At 37.1% G+C, this 25,291-nt stretch overlaps 1 pseudogene; it reads left to right on the top strand.

The window, feature by feature from the left end:
- The window catches only part of LOC114053943, a 24,203-nt pseudogene extending 5,805 nt beyond the window's left edge, over positions 1 to 18,398 (top strand).
- The last annotated feature ends 6,893 nt before the right edge of the window (positions 18,399 to 25,291 follow it).

Genomic DNA, 25,291 nt, shown 5'->3' with positions numbered 1-25,291 from the left:
AGATAGATAGATAGATAGATAGATAGATAGATAGATAGATAGATAGATAGAAAAAATAGCTCTTTTCTTTTGGATCAAAAAGGCCTACCTTGGGAATAATGATAATATAGTAATAAGAAGGCACTTGCTGACAATTGTTCCTACATTCCCAGGAATCTACTGACACAAAGAGCCCCCTTTCCCAATTATATTAGGCACAGAAAAAGCAGCTTTTTCTCTAATTTTGATTTGACCCAAGCTCTTTATCATTAAATCAAAACAAAGATGAAAAATACCATGTAATTTAAAAATTCAGACAAATTGAAGAAGGTAAGGAAAACCATCAGACTATTTAGGTATGGCCTAAATGACATTACTTATGAATATGAAGTGAAGGTGATGAATAGATTTAAGGGATTAGATCTGATAGATGGAGTAGCTGAAGAACTATGGACTGAAGTTCACAATATTGGACAGCAGACAGCAACAAAAAGTATCCCAAAGAAAAAAGTAGAACAAGAAAGCAAAATGGTTTTTTGATGAGGTTTTTAAGATAGCTGAGGAAGAAGGAAAGCAAAAGAAAAGGGACAAAGGGAAAGATATACCCAAAAGAATACAGAATTCCAGAGAATAGCAAGGAGAGATAGGAAGGTTTTCTTAAAGGAGAAGTACAAAGAAGTAGAAGAAAATAATAGAATGGGAAAGACAAGAGATCTCTTCAAGAAAATTAGAGCTATCAAGGGAATGTTTCATGCAAAAATGGGCATGATAAAAGACAAAAATGGTAGAGACTTAACAGAAATGGAAGAAATTAAGAAGAGGTGACAAGAATTTACAGAACTATACAAGAAAGATCTTAACATAACTGATAACCACAATGGTGTGGTTATTGATCTACAGCTAAACATCTAGAGAATGAAATCAAGTGGACCTTAGGAAGCATTGCTAACAATAAGGCTAGTGGAGGTGATGGAATTCCAGCTCAGTTGTTTAAAATCCTAAATGATAATACTGTTAAAGTGCTACAATCAATATGGCAGCAAATTTGGAAAAATTAACAGTGGCCACTGAATTGGAAAAGATCAGTTTATGTCCCAATCTTAAAGAAGGACAATGCCAAAGAATGTTCAAATTACCAAACAATCGCACTCATTTCACATACCAGCAAGGTTATGCTTAAGATTATGCAAACTAGGGTTCAGCAATATGTGAAATAAGAATTACCAGAAGCGTAGGCTGGGTTTCTAAAAGGCAGAGGAACTAGAGACCAAATTGCCAACATTCACTGGATTATAAGCAAAGGAGTTTCAAAAAACATTTATTTCATTGGCTACACTAATGCCTTTGATTGGGTAGATGAGTTACAAAATGTGATTGAGGGGGCAGCTAGGTGGCGCAGTGGATAGAGCACTGGCCCTGGAGTCAGGAGGATCTGAGTTCAAATGTGGCCTCAGACACATAACACTTAATAGCTGTGTGACTCTGGGCAAGTCACTTAAACCCAATTGCCTCACCAAAAATAATAATAATAATAATAATAATTTTTAAAATGTGATTGAAAGAGATAAGAATACCAGATCATCTTACTTGTCTGCTGAGGAACCTGTACACAGGTCAAGAATTAACAATTAGAACCAAACGCGGAACAACTAATTGGTTAAAGATTAGGAGAGAGGTGAAAAAAAAAGCTATATATTGTCACCTTATTTATTTAACTTATATGGAAGATACATCATGAGAAAAGCCAGGCTGGATGAATCAAAAGCCAGAATTAAGGTTTCTGGGAGAAATATCAATAATCTCAGATATGCAGACAATACCACTCTGATGACAAAAAGTAAAAGATGAATTAAGAAGCCTCTTGACAGTAAAAGAGGAGAGTGCAAAAGCCAGCTTGAAAATAAATATCAAAAAAAATTAAGATCATGGCAACTAGTCCCATCACTTTCTGGCAAATAGAGGGAGAAAAAGTGGAAGCAGTATCAGATTTTATATTCTTGGACTCAAAGATCACTGCAGACTAATAACTGGAGTCATGAAATTAAAGGATGCTTGCTCTTTGGAAAGAAAACTATGGCAAATCTGGACAGCATACTAAAAAGCAGAAATACCACCTTGCTGATCAAGGTCTATATAGTCAAAGTTATGGTTTTTTCCAGTAGCAACATATGGATGTGAGAGTTGGATTATACTTATTGAGAACTCATTTTAAGTATAATATCAGATGTTGGTAAACTGCAACAGTTGAAGAACAACTGAAACTTTCAACTCATACAAAGGCCCCTTGAAGATTAATTTAAAAATCTGTATCACGTATAGCTGAACTGGCTTTTTGCATAGGTAGATGGCTAAAAAGTTCTAACATCTCTCCAATCATGTTTTCAGACTCCTACTGAGATAATTAGGACTACATGATCTGTGCGGGTTTTTTTTTTAACTAACTCTGTTTCTGTCCTATGAAAGATGAATTGGATTTGCCAAGACAGAGAGAAGAGGTGTGAATATATAAATAAGCTCATTACCATAGTCTTCCCTAACTGATCTGGTAGTTGCTGATTTTGTCCTTCTGGAGACTCTTATTATACATGTATAATGTGGATACCTCATCACTTAGCTCTTGATTACATACTACCCAGAATTCTCAGCACCTTAGGGTAGACCAGGGCATATAGAAGGATTTTCTTTGTAGGCCAAAAAATTACCGTTTGGGGCAGCTAGGTGGTGCAATAGATAGACCACCAGCCCTGGAGTCAGGAAGACCTGAGTTCAAATGCAGCCTCAGACACATAACACATAACACTTACTAGCTGTGTGACTCTGGGCAAGTCACTTAACCCCAAATTGCCTCCCCCCAAAAAAAATTACCCTGGTTTAAGACACCCACTTAAAACCATAGCTCATGAGTCATGATATGTCTAAATTTATTAGCCAATCAGAGGACATACTACCTCAAAACAAAAGGCATTTGGTCAAAGAGCACAGTAAAAAAGAAATTGTCAATTAAAGATCCTTCTTCCCTCCTGAACACATAGTATATACTCTCCCATGGGTTATCATACCAATAGTGGTGACAAGCACAGATAGAGAGAACACATATGACCAGGGAACACACAAAGACAGGACAACTCACACCTACAAAGCTATAAGGTTGCTGATTCCTCTGGTGATGTCATCATACTCTTCTCTGTTGAATATCACCTGGGTAGGGGAGTCAAATCTCCATTGGGTCTCACTTTATTTCTTTTGAGTATCTCTGGTTATCAGGATGCTGTCTGCTACCACTTTTCCACCATGACTTCTACAAAAACCCACTTCACCCCACAAATTGTCTTTAATTAAAATACAAAGTTAGGCAAGAACAAAAGCTAAGTAAAGAATGCAACATTATTGCCCTTCATCCTCTGGGACCATGTTCCTACTTTTATTACACAGTAGCCTCAAAAACAATAACAACAACAACCTGGCTCTTGTACTGTATTGCAGCCAATGCAAAACCTTAATGTTTCCCTGCCTATTGTTTTCTAATTGTTTCTTGTGTCAGTCTTGTTCCCCCAGATAGACTGTAAGCCCCTTTGGAGCAGAAGTATGTTATGTAATTATCCTCTATCCTCCATAAAGCCAATCTTATGGCAGGAATTCAACCTTTAATTCTTGCTGATTAACTGATTGGTTAAGAGCTGGTTATGTGCTTCATAATCAACTAAACCAAGAAAACAAGTATTTATATAGTTACACCTCACCGCACTCCGTGATGTAATACAGTCTCCTGTTACTAAGGATTTATTTGGCCACTGAGTCAGGGCTAATCTAGACAGTAAATGGCAATATTCTTCTATTTCTATATTTTCACCCTCTCAGTGGAATCTGAATTATGTTGTTACTGAACCTGCTCCTTCTCTCTAAGCACATGTATCATGAGCTCCAGGCTGCTAGTGTCACTCACCTAATCTCAGGCATTACATATTGCATGCACTAGAATTTCTAAATAAAAATACCTTGCAGTCTTCCAGGGTTACCTTAGACAGCATGCAGCATAGTAATCCAATCCAGAAGGTCACAAAGGCACAGGTTAATAGTTCTATTTAACAATATCCTCCTCATGGTGAGTTGGATTTTTTTCCCCTCGACTATTCTCAAATGCCCTTTCTTTAATCAAAATGAGACCTCAGCATATATTCACAAATCCTAATTTGCTCTATCTAGACAGTTGTAAAATCATTTTTGCCCATTTCTAACTCTATTATTTATATTTATATGTTATAGGTTATATTTATATACATCTGGAAGAGAACAATGACACAATGGATCAAGAATTCTCTTTAGAAAACCACTCTCACAATAAGCACAAATTGTTAGCATTTATCATCATATGATGTAATTGTATAAAAGCCTTTTCTCGCCTCACTCCCATAAGGTACTGTTCTATTACATTATAATGACAAATGGCAAAATGTTTTGCATGACATTTAAGCTATTATGGAATTCTAGAGGGACTGCTATAATGCTACCAAAGTTTTCTGATAAGCAGCTTCAACTGAATTCCAGTATCTCAATTCCTAACTCAATGGATATCTTACCTTTGCAATGTTTATTTCTAGCAAAACAATTTCCCTCTGAACCCAACTATATCATAAGGTCAAGACATTAAGGAGAAAACATGCCACTGTATATCTGAAGAAATACTAGTTAAATAGTTGGCTTTGTGACCAATGTAAAACTTAAGTTTTGGCTTAAGGCAGAAAAGTTAGATATAGAGCCAACTCTCTATTATCCCCCCAGTAATAGAACAACTCAATTGAATAATTGAGAGTTACAAGGTTCTAGTCCACTGTTGGGAAGAAAAGGGGATCTTTGCAGAAAAATTAGACTAGCCATTAATGCAAAGCAATAGGCCTTTTATTATTGGTGCAGTTTCACAAGGGAAGGCTTATGGCAGAACATGATACCCAAGTGCATGAAAAAGAGAAACAGAATCTAGGAAACATCATGATTCTAGTCCTGGCAAGACAAGAATACAGTTAGAATCAAGAGAGGTCAGAATACACATGATCTGGACTTTAGATACAATCATTCAAAGGATCATAATTTTAAAATTGAATCTTAGACAATCATCTCATCCAACCCTCTCATTTTACAGATGAGAAACAGAGAGATTCAATGGCTTGCACCAAATCACACAGCTGATAAGTGACAGAAGAAGGATTTCAACCCATGTTTTCTAACTCCAAAGCCATGCTCTTTTCACTCTCCTGCAGAATGAAGAAAGGAATGGAGTGAGAGGTGACCTCCAGATCTGATGCCCAGATCATGCCATGCTTTCATCAATTCTCCCCAATTCAGTGCAGGTACAATTGGGTCAGTCTCCTACAATGGCTCAATTGGTAATGCAAAACAGGTGCACCTGATTGGTTTCCCAATCAATCAATAAGCATTTATTAAGGTCTTACTATGTTTCAGATTCTATGTTAAGCTCCGGGAATACAAAGAAAAGTGAAAACAATTCCTCTCTTTCAGGAGTTAACATTCTAATGGAGGACACAACATGCAAACTATGTGCATAGCAGATATACACAGGATAAATCAGAGATAATCTCAGAAGAAAGACAATGTTGTGAGCAAGAAAGCACCAAGTGGAGCTTTTCTAACATGGACGGTTCAAGACATAGAAGATTCCAGTCAAGAAAAGGGGCACATCCAGAGCAGAAAGTCTGTTGCAAGAAAACCTAGATCCAGATAATCCCAAATCTCATATTTACCAATGCTGTCAAATCCCAATTAACTTTGGTGAAGAGTGGTTTTTTCCAAGGGATTATCTGCCTCCAATGCTTTCCTCCATTTCCTCCAAGTCTCAGATTACTTATTTGATCTGTATTTCACTCCTCTTTGAATTAAATGCACCTGTTTATGCATATGTGCTATTGTATGCATTAATTCTTTGATATTTATCAGGTGGAGAAAATTGCTCTGAAGAAACAGTTTTTCCATGTTAGGAATTCTTTACTGAAAACCATTGTTCCTTCTTTTAGAAGCTTCAGCAAATGCTACCTAAAAACACAAAAATTCTATGATTGCCTTTGGAGAGGCACAAGAAACAAATTAAGAAGTTTAAAAATACTAATGCAGTCAAACGGCTTTTGCCACTTCATGACAATAGCTATTTTCTATACTGTCATTTTACCATATAGCAAAATTTCAAAATACTAAATTATTTATATTGTATTTGTGTCATATAACAATGACAGTCATAATTATGGACATTCATCATTCAGGTATCACATAAAGGATAACGGAGCTATAGAATTCAGAAATTGTGCATCTTCTTTGGCAATTTTCCTTTTACAGGGAAAGAGGAAATCATGGAGAGGAGGTTCCAGCTTCCACTGTACATAGAAAAATACAAACTCCTCAGCCTGGTAGTTGAAGCCCTCCACAATCTTGTTCCCATCTTTCCTTCCAGTTTATTTCTTATTACTCTCCTTTATGTATTCTCCCTTCCAGTAAACTGACTTGCTAACTGTTCCCTATACAGGACATTCCTTCACCTACTTCAGTATCTTCTCACTAATGGTCCCCCATGTCTAAAATATACTCCCTCCCACCTTTCGGAATTTCCAGCTTCTTTCAAAACACAGTGAAGATACCACTTTTTATATATGGGCCTCTGGATTCCCACCCTCACCTTGACACCTAGCTCCTAGTGTTAATACTCTCTCCCTCTTGAAACTACTTTTCATTCTTTTTATACACTTAGTATTTACCTATTTATGTAAAGTACTATGCTTTATCCTCCTAAATAGAGTGTAAGCTCTCTGCCTTTCCTGACCCCAAGACTGCCCAAACCCCAACAACGGACCCCATCAGGGAAGTACAATGGCAACTCCTGGGCCTCAGATACCCTATCTTCTCTTCCATTTGGAAAGATATGACTGCTCATAAACCAATGGGATAGGGAGTCAACAACTCTAATCCTTCCTGATGGATGACCCCCAGAACTTCACCATCTGCCCTATCACTGAGTCTTCTGGTATTCTAAGTCTTACCATCTGGCTTGTCTCTATATTCTCCAATAACCTCCTCCCACTATCATCTGAGCTGCTAACATGCCTTAAGGAACCCTGGGCCAGGCACCTTGTAGATGAATTCTCTTTTACATGTTATCCCCTCAATTAGAGCCTGAACTTCTTAAAGGCAGGATCTGACTTTCTATTTGTATCTCTAGTACTTAGCACATTACTCAGCACATAGTGCTTAATAAATGCTTTGTCATTCCTTCATTCATTCATCTTTATATTCCCAGTTTTTAGTGTGTTATTTGGCATGATATATAAGCAGACACTTTAAAGGTATTTGAGTAATTGTAAAATAACGAATAAAATTATAAAAATAAAATAAAGAAAGAACAATAATAAAAATAATGAATAATTAGTATACAGAAGTAGTGTGGTATAGTAGATAGAGCACCAGTAAGGCCTAGGTTCAACTTTTGCCTCTGGTACATGCCAGCTATGTGACCCTAAGTCAATCATTTAATCTCTTATTGCTCTGGGCAACTCTTTAAGATTATAAATTGCAAAGATGCTGATCTGTATTGGGAGAGAGATTTTCCTCATATGGGAATTCCCAGTACCAATGAAAATCTATTTTCTATCCCTATCCTTAACCCTAGACCTAGGCCGATTAAAGTATACATTGTTGTAACACATGAGAGCCTTGTAGTTGTATGATAAAATTAAACAATACTATATTACAATAACTGAAATCATTTACTTAATATTTTATTTATAGGCTGCTAATATTTAAATACATATTTTACATTTTATAAGGAGTATCCCTAAAATCTTTAGGGAAAAAAGAAATCTAAAATTGCATTAAGATGTTTGGGGTGCCCTTTATATGGTAAATAACTATACCTAATTTAAATTTATGTAATGTACACATGTAATTTGTATATTAGCAATGCATATAAAATACTAAACAAGGTGATTGAGTTCCTAGAAAGCAATTAATTTTTCCTCAGGCCTCCAAACTGTACAGGCATTGCCTGACAGGAAAATAATGGGCACAGTAATTGGCAACTATAAATACTACCTACCAATAACAAGGAAACACCCAGGCCAGTGAAACCATTGTTAGTGTACAACTTCTCTCATGCTAAGAAATTATAAAATGAAAGGCCTGTTGTTATGGTTACAGAAACCTCTGGTCCTTGCCTGGCAGATGAAGACCAGAGTAGGATCCAGATGGCAGACAATTTTTCCCTAACTTCATGTATAACCCTTTTCAAAAGCAATTTCAATTTTACTCTTTGTTTGCTTCCCTAAATTCCTGGTGTTTTAAGTGATCCTAGCTAGAAATAAATGCCTAGATGTCATTTTTTTTTTCCACCAAGAGTGTGGGGCCTATCTATTTTTACAAAAGACTTCACATTCTTTGTGCCAGTGAAATGCTCAGAGAGAACAAAAAAGGAAGAGAAATTATGAAAAAGGAAGAGTCTGCTGAAAAAGGAAAGACAGTGTGTGTGTGTGTGTGTGTGTGTGTGTGAGTGTCTATGCATGTGCAAAGGAAAGAAGAAGAAAAAAGTAGGAGGTTAAGGAATGAATAGAAGGATTTCCACCACCCACCCACCTACATTCTAGCTTATAGCTACATAAACCTGATTATTTATGTGTGGGACAAAAAAAAAGGTTTGCATATATGATTACCTAGTATAGTAGAAAGAATCCTGAATTTGGAGTCAAAAGACATAGATCCAAAGTCCAGCTCTATCACTTCTTGCCTGTCGGCCCTCCAACAGATTACTTCATATCTCTGGGCCTCGGTTTCCTCATCTGTGAAATGAAGGGGTTGGATAAGATCATAACATCATATGTTTAGGGCTTGAAGGGACCTCAGAGATTGTCTGATCTATCCCCTCCCTCAGCCCCTGCTTTTATAGAGAAGGAAACACTACAAGATCCAAACCTCCACCCAAACCAGAAAGCTTATGAGCAATTTTCCCATAAATATTTCTATTTAGAACACTACCATCTTCCCAGGCACACAGGATTGCACTTGCAGCCTCAGAGTGTGATACGTCTCTCTGTCATTTTCCATCTCCAATTATTTTTGAAGTCTTTTTTAAATAGAAGCATAACTGGAGTGATGGGGCCAAATGTGTACCCTTTGTACCCTTGCTAAAGGCGATGTGTGACAAGAAGCTCCTGGTTAGTCCCTTGGTCCCTATAAGGGGTGAGAAGAAACAGAAAGATGAGAGAGAGTGGGGTCAAGTTCTGACATTAGCTTGGGAAGAAACAAGAACGTTCAGTCTTAAGTGACTCAGGCCATGGATTATTATATTCCATATTTGTCAATGGACAATTTTGAATCTTTTATGTTGCATTAAGAATTTCTTTTTTGAGGCTGATACTATAAGCAAATTGGGAGAGCAAGGAATAGTTTACCAGTCAGATTTATGCAGAACAGAAGAATTCATCGCTATCCACATCCAAAGAAATATCTATGGAGTTGGAATACAAATGGAAGCATACTATTTGCTATTTTTTTTCTTCTGTTGTGTTTTGTTTCCTCTTTCTGGTGGTTCTTCCTATTGGTTCTAATTCTTACTTACAACATCACTAATGTGAAAATATGGTTAATAGGAATGTATATATATAGTCTATATCAGATTGCGTACTGTCTTGGGAAGGGAGATGTGGAGGGAGGGGGAGAAAAATTTAAACTCAAAAGCTTATAGAAGTGATTGTTGATAAATCAAAATAAGTCAACTAAAAAAATAAAAAGGAAAAAATATGAACTGGAATCCTCTTACTCCAGATCTAACATTCTTTCCACAATACAATGTTGCCTCTTTGATATTTCAACTCCTGCATCATAAATTCAAATTTTGAGCCCCAAAACAAAATACTAAAATTAGAAAGCACTGCCTTGCCCTTAATTATGGAAGAAAACATTCTCCAATAAAACAAATCCACTAACCCTTTCATCTCAATATCAAATCTTAGCAAATCATGGGCTGATTGAGCAGTATTTCTAACTACATTGGTATTTCTTGGATATGAGACAACAATATCAAATGATGTTTACAATCAAATGGTTGTTCAGGTAGTCTCTTCTTAGTCTACACATCCCACTTTATTCTTACTTGTTTCCTCATTCAATCAATTCAACTGAGCTACAGGTGTAACCCCAACAAAACAATTGTTATCCAGAAGAATTTACACCTCTATCAAGTATATTAGTGTGCCTATCTTCTCAAAGCCCCTCCAATACCTACTATTCCTATTTTTTGTCATCTTTGAAAATTTGTTAGGTGTGAAGTAAAACTTCAAAGTTTACATTTCTTATTACAAGTGATCTGGGTCATGCTTTTATGTGGTCATGATATGGCAAAAGAAGTTAAGAATTCTTTTTGAAAATTATCTGTTCCTATCCTTTGATCAATTATCTATTAGGAAATAGTTATTTGCATCATTTATTTAAAGGGTAGATAGGTGGTACAGTGGATAGAGGGCCAGGCCTGAAGTCAGAAAGACTCATCTTCCTGAGTTCAAATCTGACCTCAGACATTTATTAACGGCGTGAATCTGGGTAAGTCATTTGCCTCAGTTCCTCATCTGTAAAAAATGAGCTGGAGAAGGAAATGGCAAACCCCTCCAGTATTTTTACCAAGAAAATTACAAATGGGGTCACAAAGAGTCAGACACAACTGAACAACAACATTATTTATTTAAATTAATTCTCTACATATCTTGAATATCAGATGTTTATGGTTTATGAGTGATGTTTATGAATATTTTATTCAAACTTTATTCAACAATTTTCTTCATATTACTTCAGCACTGATTTTGTTCATGCAAAAGTTTTTTGACTTTATGTAATCACATTTTTTCTACTTTGTCTTCTAATGTGGGAAACATATTTTGCATCCTACTACTTTACTGAAATTGTTCATCATTTCAATTAGTCTCGTTATTGATTCTCTGAGGTTTTCTAAGTAAACTATCTGCAAATAGGGAAAACTGTGTCTACAATTTGTGGGGTTTATACACTTAATTTTGTTTTATAGCCATAATTAGTATTTTTAGACTCATGTCAAATGATACTGGGGAAAGGAGGCATCCCTGTTTTGTCTCTGTTTGCACAAGGAAAGCTCCTAGTGTTTGTCCATTATAAATAATGCCAGCTCTAGTTTCTAGATATATATACTTTTGATGATATTAAAAAAATAGCCCAGCTATGCCTATGTTTTGCTTTTATAACAAAATGTGTCATGTATATTGTCAAAGGCTATTTCTGTGTACATAAATATGACTTTTATTTTAAATGTTTACATGATAAATTGTGTAAATTTTCCCTAATGTTGAATCACCCTTGCATCACTGGTATGATTCCAACTTGGACTTAATTTATCTACAGATCAATAACAAGCATTTATTAAACACCTACCACATGTCAGGCACTGTGCTGTGCACTGGAGATAAAAGACAAATATTCTAGAAGAACAGACAACATGTACACATATCAATATATGCAATATATGTACAAAATAAATGTAAGTGATAACTTTCAGAATATATTGTTATAGTTCCCTAGGTAAGATTTTATTTTTAAATTTTATGTCAATATTAGTCATTGAAATTATCTATGGTTCTCTTTTTCTTTTTTGTCTCTCGTTGGCTGGGTATCCAGTGTATATTACTCTCATAAAAGAAATTTAGCAGAATTCCATCTTAGTCTATTTTCGAAAACAATTTTTGTCACATAAGCATCAATTGTTCTTTAAATAATATAATTCAATAGCAGGTCATTCTGTACCATTGTTTTGGGCCTTTGGCAGTCCATTTATGAATTGTTTGCCTTCTTTTTTTTGAGATTCAGTGTTAGTTCAGATCTCTATTTCTTGTTTGATTAATTTTTGCATTTTATATTTTTTCTAAGTAATCATCCATTTTAAATTCTAAGTTTTACTGGCACATAATTGTATAGTTTTTGTGCTTTCTCCTTATTTCTTCTGTGTTGTGAATTTACCTTAAGAATTCCTCTATGTTGTGAATTCACCTTGATAATTTTTATTTTGTTAATTTTATTTTCCTCCATGATTTTTAATCATTATTTAATATATTATCAATTTTCTTAGCTTTGACACACAAAAAAGCAGCTTTTATTTTTATTTGTCATTTCTATAGTCTCTTTAAAAAATTTTCAAGCTTTCTTCTTTTATATTTGATTTAAGATAATTTACATATTTCAATTGATTCTCCATTTTTTGTTTATACAAGCTTTCGGATAATGAGATCATTTTCTGTCATTTTGTCTTTAAAAGAATTCCCTTGTGTTGACTTTAAGTTTTTCCCCTTCTTGTTTTTGCTATTTTATTTGCCTTGTGGAGTGTTTTTCTTGTTCATTTGAGATAGTCAGGGAGAAGAAATTTTAAGCTATTTCTCACTCTGCCTTCTCGAGTTCCTCCATGTCTTTTCAATTCTACCAACACAATAACTTTCACTCACGTAGCCACCATCCTCATTTGGGCCCTCATCATAATTCACCTGGACAACTGCAATATGAGAGAGTCAGTGAGGTGTACTATCCCACACTATGACAGATTATTCTTGTGGAAAAGGTAGAGGCATGTGGGCTAAATGATATTACAGTTGAGAGCTAGTAGAATGGCCAAACTCAAAAAAATCATTATAGATTCAATGTCATCTTGTTGGTATGTGTTTGGCCCTGTACTGTTTTAATATTTTTACTAGGCACTACAGTAAAGGCATAGATGGTCCACATATCACATTTAGAGATAATACTGGAAGATGGAAGAGATACTTAGTATGTTGGATGGCAGGGTCACTATCCAAAAAGATCTTTACCTACCGGACCACTGGGTCAAATCCTATAAGGTAAAATTTAATAGGCATAAATGTTAAGTCTTACACTTGGGTTCAAAATTCGAATTCAAAATTAAATAGTGAAGGGAGCGGGGAGAGGAAGAAGGGTGGTGTGGCTACATTACCTTTTTCTGCAGTTTGCCCAAAAAAGATCTGAAATATTAAGCTCAATGTGGGTCCAAATAGTATTATAGTAGCCTAAAAAGAGAATGCAGCCTTAGAATGCATTAAGATAGCCCTAGCAGCTGATAATCATGCTGTATTCTACTCTGGGTTTGATTCTGGGCACTACATTTTAATTATAGAGCAATATTGTCAAACTCAGAAATGGGGGCCACTAATTCATATGTAAGGATTCCTGCAGGTAGCATACTCACTTAGTTTTAAAATGTAATGTTTTCTATGCTTTGTTGCATTTTTATTTATTTTCTTTAATATTTCCCAGTTACATTTCATTCTGGTTCTGGCCACACTATAGAGTATTGTGGCCTACACTTTGTCACTTCTGTTTTAGAACATTCAGAGAAGAGCATTCAGAATTGTGAAAGGCCTCAAGTCCATGATAGACTAAGCTCATGGTTAGCCTAGAAAACACGATTTAAAGATCTAGGACTAAGTTGTCATTTGTCCTTTGTTTTCTAAGAGGACCAATGATATTACAGGGTGATGTCTTGATTTCTGTGTGAACTGGATTTAAGTGAGGCAGAGTTGCACAAAGTCATCATCCTCACTTTCTCTTTCAGAGTCATCAGAGTCCAGTGGTAAAACAAAATCAGGTTGACTGGTGATATGCTGGGATTCGGTGGATGACCTTGGTGCCTCAATGTCTGACCAAACTCTAAGTGCTCCATAGCTCCTGCTTCAGCCAGCTTCCTGGACATTGGAATGAATTGTTCTCATCCACCCATTCCACCAGGGAAGGTCTTCACATGCTTGGGGTAGACACCCCCCAGCTCACCAATGAGTGGGTTACCCTTAGCCTGGTGGCTGATCTGCATGCTACAGCTTCTTGAAGCCATGAGTGAGAGTTGAGTGCCAGGTAAACATCAAAGGTGAATGAACAAACCTGAAAAGGGCTCAGTAAGCCCTCACACCAGCAGTACTAGTCTTCCTTGAATGCCTACTGCCAGGATTAAGTACGGTGCCTGGCACATAGTAAGCACTTAATAAAAGTCAGTTGACTGACTGATTAACTGACACAATAGATGTGTTCAAGTGTTTGAAAGACTGATTAGACTTGTTCTGTTTGTCCCTAGAAGGCAAAACTAGGAGCAATAGGTGTGAGCTGCAGTGTTAAATTAAGTTTATCATTGGGGAAACCTTTTTAACATTTACAACTATTCAAAAGGGGAATGGGCTGCCTCAGGAGGAAGTGGGTCCCTCTCCCCTCAGCGGTGTGCTGGTAAATGTTTAACTACTGTCTTTCTGAAAGAAAAAAAATGTACACACGTTTACATTTAATTCACATTATTGATAATTTCTCTGTCATTTTCCTAAATCTAAACAATCAATAGATCCATACAGAATTGGCAAATTAATAAACCATAAATGATTACACTGAAGATTTAACAATCAGCTGGCTCCAGCAAACCCCAGTGCCCTTTCATTGGAGGTCTTCAGCAGAAGCTGGGTGACCACTCCCTGAGTATGTCATAGGTGGGGATCCTTTTTCAGGTATGGGTTGGACCAGACAGACACCAAGATTCCTTCCAACTCTAAATTCTGAGATTCATGCACTCTATAATCCAGCCAAAATGGTATATTAAGCTTCTGAGTTCCGTGACTTTCGTAGTTCCATCTCCCATCCCTCTGCCTTTTCGCAGGCTGTTGTTCTACATGCCTAGAATGCATTTTCTTCTCACCTGCACCTCTTAAAGCTCACTAGCCCTAATAAGCATTCCCTACCCAAACCAGACTGAATGGAATTTCCCCAACCATAGTCCATCTTAAATTCAACACATCTAAAGCAAAACTCATCTTTCTCCTAAAACCCTCTTCTCTTCTTAACCTCCCTGTTACTGTCCAGGGGACCACCATCCTCCCAGTCACCCAGGCTAACAACCTAAGCGTCGTCCTCAATTTCTCTTACATCCCCCAATATCCAATGTGTTGCCAAGTGCTGTCAATTCACTCTTCATAAATCTCTCACATGTGCCCCCTTCCATCCTCAGAACTGCCACAAGCTTGATACAGGCTTTTATCATCTCTTGTCTAGACTATTTTAGAAGCCTTGCAGTTAATCTCCCTGACCTGAGTCTTTGCCTACCTTCATCCATCCTCTAATTAGCTATTAAAAGGATCTTCCTAAAGCACGTCTGACCATATCATCCACTCTCTAAATCCTCCTCCATTTAATAAAATCCAGTGGTTCTCTATTCGCTCCAAGATCAAATATAAAATCCTCCATTTGTTTTTTAAAGCCCTTCATGACTTGACCTCATTTCTACCTTTCCAGTCTCCTCCCGGAACCAGCTTAAACAGGCTCAAGAGCAGATTGTCAAATTTTTCCATGTGAGTTTATATACCTCATCCAATACATTACACCTCCGATCCCTGAATATTCTATAATCCAGTGACACTGGACTCCTTGTTGTTCCTCACACAAGACTCTGGGCATTTTCCCTGGCTGTTCCATATCTTGACTCTGGACATTTGCACTAGCTATACCCCAAGCTTACAATGCTCTCCCTCCTCATCACTGCCTACTGCCTTCCCTCACTTCCTTCAAGTGTCAGTTAAAATCCCACCTTACACAAAAAGTTCTTCTTGATGCCCCTTAATGCGAGTACTTTACCTCTGAATTCATCTCCAGTTTATCCTGTATACATCTTGTTTGTACATAGTTGTTCACATGTTATCACCCCCATTAGATTTCAATCTCCTTGAGAGCAGGTACTATTTTTGCCTTTCATTGTAATCCTCAGCACCTAGCACAATCCTTAATAAATGCTTGTTTACATGACTTGACAGCTTCACCCAGATCTTTGGCAGTTTTCTAAAGCACATCTCTGGGAGTAATTGCTGGCAAAAGAAGTATAAGAACTTAAAATTCAAATTTTAAAAAACGAGACTCAAGGAATTGAAAGAGGTTTGCCAGGAAGGCAGACTGATTAGCCCCTATTTTCTGAGATATGTTAACAGAGAGCAGCAACTGTCCCTTAAAAGTCTTAAAGATGGTAATAAAGAGAGGTTCAGCATCCATAAGACCAACAGAGACACCCATCAGAAAATGAAGAAGATAGCATGCACATTGGAAAACAGGACAATTACACTGCCAGGGGGCATCTGTAGCTTTGAAGTGCTGGAGGAGTAAGTTGTCTTGGTCCAGGCCTATACAAGAGCTGTCTAGGCATGTGCCCTGGAAGTACAAAGTACATACATGTACCTGACATATACATTCCTTCGCTGACGAGCCCTGATTACATACGTACTTTGTGTATTTGTCCTTTCTGCATGTTTTCTGGTCATGAATGTTCTCCTTATGTGTTCCCTCCCCACCTGGTAGTGCGGTGACCTGTGAGAGGGTACCCCGCTATGGGTTTATGACAGGAGTCTTGTCATTTGTTTTACTATAAGTTCGTTTTTTAATATTTTGTTTTACTTTGAATGTGTTCTCCGGTTGACTGATAAAAGTAACATCAGTAGGGCCTAAGAAATTATAGTTTTGAAAAAGTGCTGTCCCGCAGATTGCCTCAAACCTGGAGGTAGCTTTCTGGGGGACCTAGTTGCTACATCAACAAAACCAGCTTCTTTGTACCAGGAGTAGATGGGGTTAGCAACCCTTCTTTATAATCCAGTTTAAACCCTATCCCCATGGAGAAAACTTCATGTATATGATGAGGTCCTCAGTTCTCTTCCTTCTCTTCTTTCCTCAGTAGCCTCCCTTAATAAATACTCCATCCCACTAAACACATCCTTGATCTCTACGTGGCTCAATTCAATTCCACAATTACTCATTAAGTGCCTACTATTTGCAAGGCAGGGTACTAGATGAGAGGGACGCTAAGACAGGAATGAAGCATTCCCCAGACTTCTCTTCCCCCCTTATAAAAATCTGAAGGAATAATTTTATCTATTCTGAACTCCTTAAATCCTTCTAGTCAGGAAGTTTGGCAGCCTCGAGGATATAAGCAACTTCTGCCAGCTACCTCAGCTCCCTATATTTGATTGGCCCCCTTGTTCCCACAGTGAAGAACATTGAAGAATTCACTAATTTTGTCTAGCCCTATAGCTTTAGCAAATGTCTTTTTATGTATTTGAAAAGTTCCTTGCAGACAGTTTTCTGTTCTAATCCTCCTCAGGCATCCAAGATTCATACTCTGGAATGGTGTCTCTAGCAGTAAAGTTAGGTTAGGAGGGGGTAGCAGGAAATGGAGATCAATGGGAACAAATAGTCTCAAATCCTTTTATCCTATCTAATATCTGCCCCCTCATGTGTCCTCCATCTCTTCCTATTGTCGTCAGTGCTTCATGCTGTAGGCACCTTGTGTCCCACTACGTACCTACTCATAATAAAATACTCATCTTCTGATCCTCTCTTCTCTCCTAAACTAGTCAGTAACTGTTATCCTGATGTTCTTTTCAGACCATTTTCATGGTATCTGCTTGACCCATGCAAAACAGGAATGTTTGGCATTGGAAAAATGTTAGACTCTGCCTTCTTTATCATTCTGTTGTTCCCCCTCCCTTCTGTACCGATGGATGCTTGAGGATCTTGGGAACAGGACGGGAAGGACAGGGTCCCACTGCTGCCAATAGCATAGCTTCAAGGAGCAGTTTGCTCCTTTCCTCTCACCATAATACCCAAAATGAATACCAAGGAAGTTATTAAAAATAACTGTCGAAGGACCCCTGTGACCAAGTAGAGAACTGTGGTTCTGGATAAGAGAGCCTAGATGACACAGGGATCCCCCAACCATACAGCCCCCAGCCTTGGTCCTCTTCAGCCCCTCAACTCCATAGGGACCAAATTCAGCTGCCAAATGCTATGCTTCACTTTGGTCAGCAACTTCCGGGGGATCAGACCCCAGTTTTCACCCAGAGTCTCAAAGAGGGTAGTCAGCCAGCTCACTGGAAGTTTGGTTATGAAAGGACAGGGAATTCTGGATCTGGTAACTCAATCTCCTTCAGAACCATCTAGCATCCATTCTTCTGTGCCTTGTTTGATGCCCTGGGCCATTTCACCCAATCCCTAGCTCCACCTGAAGTAGAGAGGAATAGGGAGAGCCCCAAGAGTGATAAAGGTTTCCTATCTCTCTGCTCAGAAGATTTCTTTTTCTCCGACCCTCTCTTGCCTTCCATTACTCAGATTCCGATTTGCCTGTCCCAACCTCCCCAACAGATTCTGAGGACGTCTAGGCAGCTTCTTGCCCCACCCCCCCAATGTCAGTCTGGACACAGCCAGCCCCAGTCCACATCTTGACTTGGCAGTGTTGTCCAGAGATAACAGCTGTTATCTGCGTACTTGAGATGAGCCAAGGAGAGACTGAGTCTACCCCCATTCCAAAGTCCTCCCTAGTGCCACCCACTCCATAGCCCACCTAGCCACAGGTGGATTATATCATCTCATCCCCATCCTATCCCTCTCTGCAATACTCCTTGAGAGTTGATGAAGGCTACCTCTTCCCCTTCATCTCTTGTTGCTATGTTACAGTATTGGGAGTGAATAACAGGGCTCCCTCTTTCTCTCCCTCCCCTTCTTTTGTTGTATTTGATGTATTCCTGTGGGGCTAAATAAAGAGGGTAATGAGCAAAAAAAAAAAATAAGGAACTGCCCTTTGTGTTTCCCTGCTGAAAAATAAATGGACTGGAGACTATTTTTTCCTAGGATCAGGACCAGAGCTAAGTGTATCATCTATTAGCTAATTAATAACACTGCAATTCTACTCTCTTGTCTTAAGATGCACTTGGGTTTCTTTAAATTAGAAAAGTCTCATGACTTGTTCCAGGGACCTAGTGTATACTTTGCTTAAGATATAATGTGGGTATCAACAGATTTCTGGTATTCAGCAAATTCAATTCTCATGATTTCAAGAAAAGTTGGAACTGAAAATATAGAAAGACAGGAGAGAAGTGGACAGTTCTAAAGCAGAGACATTACATACAACACCTTGGAGAAGAGAAATGTCTCTTTGTATTTTAAATAGCTGTAATGGAACTTCCCTGATGCTTGACTAATTGAGATGTGAATTCCAACTGGAGAATCTTTATTCATGAATGATTTCAACGAAAAAAAATTAGATTTTAAATGTATTAAAATATTTTTGTTTTATAAAAGAGTTTGTTGCTCTGTATGACTCCTGTATTCATTGTATATTGTGACTTATTACTATCAGAGATTTGTAAACAGTTTCTTATTTTCATATTGAAAATGTTACTTTTGTATAATTCAAGTAAACAGCTGGGTTAATTCATGATGTTTGCCCTTTTGATAAAATATGAGGGTAGAGTTCATTTTGAAAAAAAAAAGATATAATGTGGGTCTAGCCCTCAAGAAAGTATTAATGAAGGTGAAGTAATTCATTGATGGAGATGGGAGAGAATTCTTAGAGCTGGCATTCTCAAAACTCTTTGTTTTCAGTTGCAACCTAGATTGGAAAGAAAGTAGAAAGCTGGGAAACAATTCTTACAGGAAGTGTCTCTGATAAAGGCCTCATTTCTCAAATATATAGAGAATTGATTCAAATTTATAAAAATACAAGTCATTCCCCAATTGATAAATGATCAAAGGATATGAACAGGCAATTTTCTGAAGAAAAAATCAAAGTTATCTATAATCAAATGAAAAAATGCTCTAAATCACTACTAATTAGAGAAATGCAAATTAAAATAACTCTAAGGTACCACTTCACACCTATTGAATTGGCTAATATGACAGAAAAGGAAAATGATAAATTCTGAAGAGGATGTGGGAAAATTGGGACACTAATATACCGTTAGTGGAGTTGTAAACTGATCCAACCACTCTAGAGAGCAAGTTGGAACAATGCTGAAAGGCAATCAAACTATGCAAACTGTAGCAACAACATTCCATCAAGTATGTGTGCTACATAATATTTCAACAATATACGAACGCCAACCCAGGAAAGATGGAAACCCTCCTCACTTGGCCATGTCTAAGATCTAAGGACTTTTCAAGGATTTGGTAGTTATTATCACAAAACTACTAGAAATTATATTTTTGCTAAACCACTAAATGACCTTATTTACATATAATTGGAAAGGCACAAAAGCAGAAGGTCAAGAAATTCAAAGTTGTTTTAAAACCCACAAATCCCTTTGGGAAATCCATAGACAGATGTAAACAAGCTTTTAAAGACTTGGTCAATCACTTCATACATACACCAATGTGAGCCTACACTAGCAACTCAAGGCAATCTGAGAACAAGCATTTATTAAACACTTAATATGAGCAAGGTGCTATGTAAGTTCCAAACAAGCCTTTTGTCTTGAATAAAGACGGTAACTTGGGAGGTGGGGTATAGGAGCAGTCCTATACCAAGAGAGTTATGATCACCAGGAATCAGTTGCAATTGCCAGGAGAGATTTGAGCAGCAGTGAGATTTGTTACCCTATACATCAACTAGAGTTCTTAACTTTGAAATGGGCTGTCTGAGAAATTCAAAGCCTATGTACATAGAGAAAAATTGTAAGTGTAGACCAACAATAGTTCATTGACATAGTCAGGCCAAGGCCAAATTAGTCATTGTTTGCCAGAGATGGGTAACAATACTAGCCAATTACAAATTCAGTATGACTACAAGTCAGGACAGACTAATATAGATAAGATACCTTATTCTGAAGGCTACATAACCAGAGCTATGGTGAAAACTAAGGAAGGAGTGAACACTATATGTACTATCCAAGGGGCTAGATAACAAGCAAATGGCAATATATCTGAAAGGTTAGGGCTTCCACTAGATAGAATGCCAGCAGCATATGTGAACCTCACTTCACTTTGCCTCAGTGGACTATGGATAACCAGCAAATGGTCACGAGAAGTGATAAAAGTCAAGGAGCAGAGAAGGCAGTGATGCCAAAGGCCTCAAGTGCCAGTCCCTTCAAGACACTTTACTGTTGAGATAATGGTAAAATTTAGAACTGAGCAGTGGAGTATGGTATTGGACTTTTACAGTAGATCCCCCACAGCATACCAAGAAGCAATTAGTACTACACAAAGTTCATTACTCTATGGCCATGAAAGTCCTACATGATGATTTTAAATATATGAGTAGAGAAAGACCCCAGCATTAATAAGAAATTGATTTTGCTGGCCCTGATGGCTATCAATATCAACAAAAAATTATCAGATATTACATCAAAGAAAGGTTTTACCAACTCATCCTTAGGCAGCTAGGTGGCACAGTGGAAAAGAATATTGAACTTTGAAGTCAGGAATATAGTGTTCAAATCTTGCCTCCGATACTTACTAACTATGTAACCCTGGGCAAATCACTTAACCTCTTGCTTTGTGTTAATATCATGCTACATTAGTCTCTTAACTATGAAGAATTTTGCTATTTATTTCTGTATGTGTAACTGGTTTTATATATTTTGTTATTTCATGCCCACTGATGTTATTATTGTTTTACTTTTATTTGTTATACATATTCACTTATGATCTATGGATATGCGTGTACTAGTGTGACATGCATATGTGAAATGTCCTGCATATAATTTAGACCTGTAGTCACCAACGTGTCCTGTCAAACAATGCTTCACACTGGGCTAGGTCTATTGCATGTATTATTGATGTTTATTTGCCACAAATGGCACCATAAATTGATTACCTGGGATACTGGGTAAATCATCTTTTTTCTCTTAAATGTTAATTCTATGATGTACAATTCCAGATTTCAAGTGTACCACAGCTGATTTTGCAAAGGACTGGAAAATTCTAAATGCTGGGGAGGAATGTATCAGGCTTTCAGAGATGGATTTCTGCAAGTAAATGCTGCATGGGTTTCTGGGAAATATAGTCCCAGATGGAAAGTGCTGTTTTCTTCTTCTCCTGGAAGGCAGTAAGAGGTATGAGGAGTTCTGAATGAAAGCATTGCAGTAGCATAAGTAGTGGGAGTCAAAACTGAAGGCCTTTCGGATTGGAACTGAAAATCAAAAAAAATTTGCAACCTGGAGTCTGAATGGAGGCCAAAGAGGTTCACAAAGAGGCCTCTTTTCACCTGGTTATACTACCTTGGGATTTCAATGTCTCACTTCATCATGCCCAAGAGTCCCATACCTTCTCATCCCCCTACACACACATACACATTTCAGCTTTTTCTCTTTTATTTTGTCTTCCCCCATTAGATTGTAAGTTCCTTGAGGGAAGTTCCTTTGTATCCCCAGGGCTGAGCACAGTGCCTGGCATAGAGTAAGTATTAGATAAATGTTTATTGGCTATTGACAACAGAGGAGTTTGAACTGAAACATAGTACATTAGATTAGAGGGGATGGAGAAAGGAAAAAGAAGTTTGGCAGGGAGAGGAAATGGAAATTAGATTGGTGGGACTAGAGACTGTACAATGAGGCATCTTGGCTTTATCAGCCATGCCTCTGCTTGCTTGGATCCTGATCAGAGATACTACTGAAACAAACCAAGGCATTGTTGAATCATTTGCCTCCAAAAAGTCTGAGGATAAGAATATACTTTAACCCTCCTCCCTCTTTCTGTCTTGGCCAGTGATGGCAAAGATTTTTTCCAAAGTTTTTTTGTTCCTCAAGTCTTTACATTATTCCTGATGTAATTAGTACCTTAAACTCTGCTCATCCTAGATGTAAAATTATGACTGATCATAATCATAAGCACTTGTTAATGGTGCATGACTTTATTTAATAATAATAATAGCTAACATGTATATAGCACCTACTATGTTTCAGACACTGTGCTAAGTGCTTTACAAATACTATTTCATTTGCATCTCATAGCAATCCTGGGAGGTAGGTACTATTATTATCCCCAGATAATAATGAGGAAACTGATGCAAACAGGTTAAGTGACTTGACCAAGGTCATACAACCAGTGAGTGTCTGAGGCCAGGTATTGCCTCAGGTTTTCCCGACTTCAGGTCAGGCATTGTGCCACCTGTCTGCTTATGAATAGAGGGTAGATCTCAAGGGATACTGGTACAGAAAGAGACAGAGGTGGGACCTATCATCTAAAAGGCTACAGTTGGGGGGGATGGGTGTTTTACATTTTTATCCTAGCTCCAGAATACAAGGAAATGAGAGAGAATCTTAATGAGTTTAGAGTTACTAATATTTGATAAACATCCCCAAGTAAAATAAAACTGGATCTAAAGTTTTTCCTTTGCCTTTAAGCTATCCAATGCTGCCGAATGATGGGGAATGGGTGCTACTGATTCACGCTGTTCTCCCCATTGTTTTATTTCTGTGCCTACTCAGATGATACTCCCCCCTCCAACTTGGGGCGGAGCAAGGTGGTGATGATTCACAAGTAGTAACTGCCTGGTAAGAGAAGAGTGGCTGAACTTCACAGTAATGCCCAGATTTTAAAGGTAGGGATTAGAGGAGAGTAGGAGCAACCTGGTTTCCATTTCTACCTTCAATTTCAAAACTCAGACCTTACGAAAAGTTACAAACAAAAAGTTTGCAAATGCCTCATAAACCATAAAGTACTTGACCAAAATGAACATTATTATTAATAAAATAGAGGGGCCAGACTAGATTACCTAAGGCCCCTTTTATTTCCTAATGGTGTATTATTTTCCCCTTCTCAACACACCACACCCCTACTAGAATGTATGCTTCATGAGGACAGGAACTATTGTCTTCTTTTTTTAATATTTTCACCACCACCACCTAACTCTGTGCTCTTTAATAATAACTGATGATTATATAGAATTTCAAAGTTTGAATTTTAGACTTCATTTCATTTGAGTCCCACACCAACCCTGTAAGGTCAGTATTACAAGTATTCCCATGTCATGATAAAGGCAGGATTTGAATCTGGATCTTCCTGTCAAGTGTAGCACTCTATCTACTATGCCATGTGCTTCTTGGTATACAATATTTGCTTAAGAGTTAAATTAAACTAAACTGAATTAAACTGAATTATATTAACTGAATTGAATAGTCTGTAAGAATTTTCGTGTTTATCCACTATTTATCCTTTACAGAAAATACTTGACTTGAAAAAAAATCAAAATCAGTATTACAAAATTGAGTCTTCTTTTTCCCTATATTTCTCCCTAAGGAAAAAACTGCCACTCTTCTATTAGGATGTGATGGTCCAACTGACTCAGAAGAGCAATTCTTTGCTTTCTGTCAGGGAGTAGTACAATAGCTACTTTTACCTTCTCTGAAAAGACTGTAAAATGTCATATAAAGGAACGTTTTCTTTGAGGCTTTGATACTGATCTGATATAGTCAATAAGTCAAGACCATAGGGAAGACTGGCTGCTACAAGAAACATAATAAAACACAAAATATAATCTTTCCAGTTCTTGCAAAGAGAGTCTCTGAATGTAAACACACCACTGACTAAAGTGCCTGGCACATAGACGGTACATAATAAATATTTGATTGATTGATTAGTTGCTTAGATTTTGAGGGTGAGGAGTAACAAAAGCCATTCTTTCAGAACACTTTTGTACTATAGCTTTCCAAACTTAGAGATTAAGTGAAAAGTGTTCTAGGAAAATCTTTATTTGAACAAGCAGTGAGAGAGGATACTAAAAAGAGCAGGGGGAAAAAGATCAGGGAAATGGTGTCTGAGTAAGTCTCTCCTTTATGAGTATGGATTAAGTATATTATAACTTTTCTTCCTGCCATCTAGATGCCTAAAATTTTCTTTCAACAGAGGACAAACCATACGTATATATATATATATGTGTGTGTGTGTGTGTGTGTGTGTGTGTGTGTGTGTGCATATGCACACACATAAATACATGTTCGTATACACACACATGTATGTATATACATATTTGTATATTTACATATACATGTATATATAGTTGCAAAAATCTTAGTATAGTTTTAAGCTTTTGAAGTTTTAAATAGCTATTTAATCTACTAAATAGCTATTAGTTATTTTAAAACTTAAATAAATTTATAATTAAGTTACTAAATAAAATATATTAAGTAAATATAAAGCTTAAATAACTATTTTAGCTATGAAATAACTTAAATAAATAAAGCTATTAAGTAAGAGCTATTAAACTTAAATAAAAACTGTAACATCTAAGCAATTAAGTATTTTAAATCAATAATAGCACTGTTAAATAAATAAAATATTTTGAAAGTAAAGACAGCTTAAACAGCTATTTTGGCTATTAAATAACAAAACTACTAAGACTTTTGGGATAACCTATGTACACGCATGTGTGTATAACATATACATGTATGTGAATAGATACATACATATATGTGCATACATATATCTTTATATGTGTGTATATATTTTATATCTT

This window comes from Vombatus ursinus, unplaced genomic scaffold (genome assembly GCF_900497805.2).
Source record: "Vombatus ursinus unplaced genomic scaffold, bare-nosed wombat genome assembly UNPS02014812.1, whole genome shotgun sequence".
Taxonomy (NCBI): domain Eukaryota; kingdom Metazoa; phylum Chordata; class Mammalia; order Diprotodontia; family Vombatidae; genus Vombatus; species Vombatus ursinus.
The sequence above is the reverse complement of the archived record's forward strand: the minus strand, read 5'-3'. Positions and strand labels throughout refer to the sequence as shown.